This window comes from Benincasa hispida, chromosome 12 (assembly GCF_009727055.1).
Source record: "Benincasa hispida cultivar B227 chromosome 12, ASM972705v1, whole genome shotgun sequence".
Taxonomy (NCBI): domain Eukaryota; kingdom Viridiplantae; phylum Streptophyta; class Magnoliopsida; order Cucurbitales; family Cucurbitaceae; genus Benincasa; species Benincasa hispida.
Window position 1 is genome coordinate 78,758,663 of NC_052360.1, and position 7,592 is coordinate 78,766,254.

The following is a 7,592-nucleotide window of genomic DNA, read 5'->3' on the forward strand; positions in this document are numbered from 1 at the left end:
TCTTTTTGTCTTTTTTCTTTAAGTTACATAATAATTATTAAAAAGATAATATAAATATTGTTTAGTATATAAAGAATTATGTGATCTATATATGAATTGACTTTTATAAATTGAGTTTAACTTCAATTTAGTATTAAAACTAAAAGTTTAAAATTGCTTATTCTGAATTGAGTTTAATTTCAAAATTTTATATTGCTATTTCTAATTTTAGTTTAATATGAATTTCATCCGTACAATTTATTATGTTTGCACAATGTTTACATATATATTTTTACCTGAAATCTTTAGTTAGTAAATTTCAATAGCCCCCACTCTGTCATTTAAAAAAAAAAAAATTGATTGATTGGCCTACAGATGAATCCAATTTCATTTTATTTTTATTTTATTTTTGTTTTATTTATAAATAGTGTTGCATCAAATTAAAAGAAAAACAAAATTTTCCTTGTCATTTTCTTGAAGAAATTGGGACTCAAAAAGAAAATTTCTATCAACATTAAATTTTGCTATGTATTAACAATGGAATGTAAATAAAAAAAAAAAAAAAAAGGAACTTTGTATTTAACACGAATGAATTTAATTTTTGGTAAAATTGAGAGTTTTCATTATCATCTCCAACTTTTGTATTTAACAATGAAAAACAATTTGTGAATGTGATATAAATATACTGTGTGGGCCTAGAATCATCTCACCCCACAACTTCCACTATCTCAAATTAGTTGTTATTTACTCATTTTAGAGATTTTTCAAAGTGAATTTTAAATGAATGATTGAAATTTTAGTTCGTTGGCTTGTAAATTTTCATTTATTGGTTGTTGATTCTTTCGTTTGTGACATTTTATATTGGATGTTGATATGTTTGGCAGTTTCTCTTGCCTTTTTTGGCTTTTGGCGTTTGTTTCCTTATTGGTCTGATGTGATAGATTGGTGGATCTTCATTTTATTCCTACCTTTTTAGTTTTTTTTTTTGAAGGCTTTAAAGGTGTCGTTTTAGGTTTTGGGTTGACGCGCCACAATAAACATAAAAAGCAAGAGAAAAAACTCTTTAGTTTTCTATATTTTGATCATATATGTATGATTCTTGAGAAGGGGTATTGAGTTTAGGGGAGCCAAAACAAACAAGACCTAACAAGCAAGAAGCTTCAATTTCAGGGGGAGACTGAACAATGAGAAGAACTTGAGACAAAGAATATCAAGTTTAGGGAAGCCTAAATAGTGCACTTGTCTTTGGTTTATTGTAACACATGATATTTCATCTATCAGATAAGTTCCTTTGTAAACCATTTGAATATTTGTAAAACTTCTTTTCAATTGGACTCTAAGCCCCCAGATGTAGACGACGTTACACTGAACTGGATTAACAATTTTGTGTGTTATTTCTTTTCTCTGTCTTCTACCGTGTTGGGTTACTTGTTCCTAACATTGAGTTTGACAAAGTGCTTCTTAGATTAACTATCTATTTTTTCAGATACCAATTGCCAATTATATCAATTTTTATCTGATTTCTATTTTACTTTCGATTACTTGAACTTTAGTTCTTCTTCTCTTTTACTTCTACACATTTTGTCATTTTAGCTCTGTTTTTCACTTCCCATTTCTTCCAATTTTACAACGACTGATATATACCAGTGAAAGAGAAACATTATGATTGATTTTTCTTCTCCTCTTTCAATAGTTTAAGCATGGGAGTTTAGTTTTATGTTAGCTACGGAAGGAATACTTCGGCTGTAAGTTTTTACCTGTCATAGTTTATCTAATATGGATAAATTTTGTTTACCTTCTGATCGTCATTTAATTGCTATTTGATTACTTTTTTTTTTTTTTTTAAATTTATTGGATACTTATTTTTGTAATGGGTTAAGACAAATATAACTAATACGGTCAATTATGTATTTCAGCATTATTTTTTTTTTTTTTTTTGTTAATTACTAAAGGAATTTCTTATTACCTTATATTTTTTTGTGTTTTTGATATTGTCATCTATTACCTTATTTTTTTGGTCAATTAGTTAGTAGTTTCTGATATTATCATATGATTACTTTTTTTCTATATCACATTTAGTAGTTTCTAATATTGTCATTGATTGTCATTTGATTATCTTTATTTTTGGTCACATAATTAGTACTATGTATTTCGAATTGAAGTTGAAGATAAAGTCTAATGACGCCATGTGGTTTCATCGTGACCGTTGAATCAGATAAGATTAATTTGACCCAATTTGATATTATTATCTGGATTAAAATTCAACTGTGCCAAAAAATAGGTTGAATATGACCCGAATGTCAAATCAGACCCAAATCTAATTAATTGGGCCCAAATACCAGACCCATGAACCAACCAAGTCCAAACCCATGGGCTAACCAGACCCAAGCCCATGAAGCCCACCTGTGAACTCTATAAATAGAGGAGCTCTTCTCATTTGGATGGTCAACAATTTTATGCTCCAGAGAGCTTAGAGGGAATTCTCTATAATCAGAAGGCTCCTTGACTCCTGAAGCTGACCATGCTTGAAGACTAAAGTCCTTGGAATATACAAGCATTCTGAAGCCTGAAGTCCTTTGAAGATACAAGCAGGCTGACCACGCTTGAAGACTGAAGTGCTTTGCTGACCATGCTTGAAGACTGAAGTCCTTTGCTCACGCTTGAAGACTGAAGTGCTTTGCTGACCATGCTTGAAGACTGAAGTCCTTTGCTGATACAAGTATTCTAAAGACCGAAGTCCTTTGAAAATACAAGCATTCTGCACGCTTGAAGACTGAAGTTCTTTGAAGATATTCTTCCAAGACTCCAAGCTCAAGAATATCCACACGCTCTGCTTCTATACATCAAGCGTACGCATTCAACCGAGAAAGAATCAGAGGATCAAGTACTAGAGATCGAATCACATCGCATCAAATCAACATTAACATCAACACCAACTCAAGTTCAACTCCACAAAATAAGTTTCTCCAGAAGCCTCGTGTGAACACTGTTGATAATTTAGGGAACAAATTTATTTTATTTTATTTATTAAGGACAGATGGGGTTGTACACGAATTCGTGGCTTATGCCTTTGCACCCATGCGTCTGAGGTCATGCGTCGGAATGAAGACGCGTTAGACTAATATGCAATGACCACGCGTTCCTATTACAAGTTTTCTTACACTCGCGCCAAGTATAATGCAAATGCAAATTTCTAGGGTAATCCGAGGTCGAACACAGGGACTTGTCACTCAATAATTCTTTGAAGCAATGCGTTTGAAGCGATGAAAAGAAGTTAAATGGATGTGCACAATATTCCTACTCTTAACTAAACAGATTGAGCAATAGAAGACTTGCAATGAGAATAAGTAGAGACATGATAACCATTAACGCATAGTAATGTTTATTATCTTAAATCGCCCGAGTAATCCTAGCTCATTGCACTAACGCGTCGCACACCTCTCGGTGGTCAGCTGCATGACTATATCTTTATAGTGCATGGTTGTGTCGAGCATAAGATTGTGCCTATCTCTAGGAACAATGCGAACTTTGCCTTAGTGCGTTCCATCTCTTACCTTTTCAGGCAGTTAGACGTGGCTATTTAACTTATAGACAAGCAATGCAACATCCCATAGTGTTGCGAAATCAACAATTAAAGAACACAAAAAGGAACGTAGAGTAGGGAAGATTGACACACAGATATACGTGGTTCACTAACAGTGTGTTAGCTACGTCCATGGGCAGAGGGAGAACAATATTATTTCGAGAGAATGTTTTCAGAATTACATCAAGAATGGCGCCTCTAGTTTAGAGAGTTTATATATTGCATTGCTCTAAACCCTAGGGTCAGAATCGTAAATAACTACAAATAAATAAATATGCTGAATATAAAATCTGAATAGGTCTCAGGGGCGTTGCCCCCAAACCTCCACCAGGGCGTGCCACCCCTGGATCCTGGCTCCCTGACTAGGCAGCGAGACCTCCGTACTAGGTTGTTCGAAGCGCCAGTAAACATATTTAAGGCATTTCAACACATAGACAGGCGTTGCTACAGCCTTTCACCAAGCAAAGAGGATTAACTCACTATACTCGCACAACACATACCTCTCGGTGGGTTGCTTCATGCGTCCTATCTCTAGGCTACACGATTAAGCATGCGGTTGTCTTTGATAAATAAATGCTAAAGATAAACTATGATAGAGATGAAGATGATGAAGAAGACGACAATGAAGGAGTTAAGATTTGCATTGATCACAAAATATCTTAATAACTTAAGCTAAAATTTAATACAACACAGAGATTAAAAGAGAAATGAAGGACTCTGCGTCAAGGCTGTCGGTAGTGCCATGGTTGAATGGTGGAGATATCTCTCTCGGGCTCTATCTCCGGCGAATGCTCCGATCGTCACTCGGTCTGGGTGGTGGAGATGAAGAATTCTCATTGAAAATCTCTTTCAAGCTATCATCTGGGATCACAAACTTCTGCCTTGAGGCAGAAATTTGGATGTCTTAAAATGAAAGTCCCAAGGGCTATTTATAGAATTTGGACGTCGACAGCTATAATGATGACAGTATGGCTCACTGCTGCTTTTGTCGCGGTATGGGCATTGTCATATTGCTTTATCTTGTTGATACTCCCAAGGTATGCGTCCGAGCTTAATTTAGCTGAAGTTATCAACACGTTCTACCCATCTTGCGATCTTGTATTATGGCTATCACTCCGTGGCTACAATCTCCATTTGATCACCGCAATTCCCATGCGTTGGACGCATGCGATTAACGCAACTTCCATGCGTTGGACGCATGTGATTACCGTCTGCGATTGCTTAGCTCAGCGTTTGCCTTTGTGATTGCCTGGCTTCAACGCATGCATTTGTCTGCGATAGCTTATTTCAAACGCATGCGTTTGATTCATGCGATAGCTACAAATATAGAAACTTTGGCATGGAGTAACGCATAATATTGGGGTCAGTGAGGATTTAGGTGCTAATAGACGCAAAACTCAATTTTTCGCAAATTCTAAGTATTATCACTACGGTTTCTACTTATTAGCCCTCATGATTCTAAATAAAAGGCTTATAATAACTAGAATTTCTGCTAGTTATCAAACACTAATCCTCTAAGAAGATCATCAAACCCAAAGATCGATCATCCAAGAAGATCAACAAGCTTAAAGGCCGCTCATCCAAGAAGATCAACAAGTTCAAAGGCCGGTCATCCAAGAATATCAACAAGCCCAAAGGCTGATCATCCAAGGTCGATCGTCCAAAAAGTTCATCAAGCCCAAAGGCTGATCATCCAAGAAGATCATCAAGCCCAAAGACCGAACATCCAAGAAGATCAACAAGCCCAAAGGCTGATCGTCCAAGAAGATCAACAAGCTTAAAGGCTGATTGTCCAAGAAGATCAACAAGCCCAAAGGCTGATTGTCCAAGAAGATCATCAAGCCCAAGGCCGATCATTCAAGAAGATCAACAAGCTCAAAGGCCGATCATCCAAGAAGATCAACAAGCTCAAAAGGTCGATCATCCAAGAAGATCATCAAGCCTAAAGGCCGATCATCCAAGAAGATCAACAAGCCCAAAGACTGATCATCCAAGAAGATTAACAAGCCTAAAGGGTGATCATCCAAGAAGATTAACCAGCTTAAAGACTATAGTTTATTTTGAAAGCATCTCTAATATTATGTATTAGAGATTGTACTCACTTTCCACAAAATTAATACAAATACAAAGTTCAAGTTCCACAAAATAAATTTCTATTGAAATCTCGTGCGAATACATAGTATCTAATATTGTCGTCTATTTGTCTTTTAATTATCATCTGATTTCTATATGAGCTTCTTCTATACCATTTAATTGTTATCTGATTGACATATGATTGCTATCGAACTGTTATATGATTACTATTTGATGATGATTATTATTAATGATACTGATTGTTGTCTGAGTGCTATTTGATTTTGATTGTTATTTAATTGCCAGCAATACTGATTGCTGACTGATTGTTGCTCGATTACTATTTGGTACTGATTGATTACTATTGGATTGAAATGTGATATATACTAAAATACGGTTAAAACAATACATTAATATACTAAAAAAAAAAAACTAAAACAAGATACTATTATAGTTCCATCAAAACAAATAACAACAATATCTTTCATGTACAAAATGTAATTGTTCAAGTAGGAGCAAATTTACATGTTCTTTGATGAACAAAATCAAATTGACATATTATTTGATATTCTCTTGCTGTTTGATGTGCCTTTGCTCTTCTAACCTCTCTTTGACCTCAACAAAACCGTCAACTATGATGATCACACCATGTCTTTGATATCTATTCAGGTGACTGAAATATCTAATCAAATAAAAATCTGAAAGCAATCAGATAGAAATCACAAACTAGTAAGAATTATGTAGAAATCAGATAGTAATAAGATGATAATTAGATAGAAGACAAACTATATATTACCAAATAGAATTCAAATGACAATCAGATAGTAATCATAAAATACTCAAGATACACTATTGAGTCTCCAACCATAATATGAAGTAAAGGAAAACCTAAATCAGGCCCCTATTGATGAATCTACACTCCTCAATCTCTTCAAATCCTAGCAAAATCACCTCAATGGAATAGAAAATTTGTCATGGAAATAGAACACTAAATAATCAAAGAACCTTAAAAGAATAAAAATAAATAGATAAATCAAACATAAACTGAACATAAACTCAAATTTTGTAGTTATACTTGAACTCAAATGGAGCTCCATCAATTACGTTTGAAACTTCATCTTTAGTTAGATGGAGCTCAATCAACTGAATATACAACACGTTGGCATTTACCTTCATATTATTAATCTGTTTATCATTTGATTGTAAAGAAGAAATTTAGCTCCACTTCTTAACCTGCTTTGACCCATCAAAATGGATAATACCAACAAGTTTAACGAATCTCCTTTCCTAAGGCCTAGCTTTGACCCATTAATTTACCAAATCCTAAGAATTTTCTAACACTGAACATGTAAAATTCAGCTGTTCATCTTGTAATCTTAGTCTATACTTACATAAGCTGATCTAGAGAAACTCTCAGCTTGGTCGAAGCACATATCAATTTGATTCTAAAGGGGAGAAAGCAAAAACAATTCATCACTCTGAATGTGATTTGTGATTGAATTAACAATCAACAAACTATAATGCTATTTCAAGTCAAAATTTATATCTTTAAGAAGATACTGCATGGAATGTGAGTATAACATTTTTCTGGGAAAATAAAAATTAGGCAAGAGGATAAGAACTTACAAGTAGAGTTTTTAAAACCGAAATGTCCACACCAATGTGAACCAGTCTCCACCAGTTGAAAAGAAGAGGGAGTAAGAAAAGAATCAAACAGACAAAAGGAGAGGGAAAACTAATCAACCAAGAAAGGGAAAATGAAGGAAAATCAATCTTCATATCTGTGATCAGGTGTGGAGTACAACAAGCCTTTAAATACATGTGTGATAGACTAAAAATAGCTACTTGTAACAACTAAAACAAATCAACATACCAGGTGTAATAAAAAATAAAATTCCAACCGAAGAAAATTATAATTTTACAAAATAATTGGTTAAGATCTCTTAATACTCCCCCC

The 7,592-nt window shown here is 34.3% G+C and overlaps 1 long non-coding RNA gene across 2 annotated transcripts; it reads right to left on the reverse strand.

Moving 5' to 3' along the window:
- Positions 1 to 6,124: 6,124 nt before the first annotated feature.
- On the reverse strand, positions 6,125 to 7,592 carry LOC120068204. 2 transcript variants are annotated; one of them, XR_005479124.1, is made up of 2 exons: positions 7,262 to 7,592; positions 6,125 to 6,333 (listed from the first exon to the last, which is right to left on the reverse strand). It is a non-coding gene; the product is annotated as an uncharacterized LOC120068204 (long non-coding RNA). The 2 variants fall into 2 exon arrangements; XR_005479125.1 differs by having other exon boundaries at positions 6,125 to 6,317; positions 7,262 to 7,588.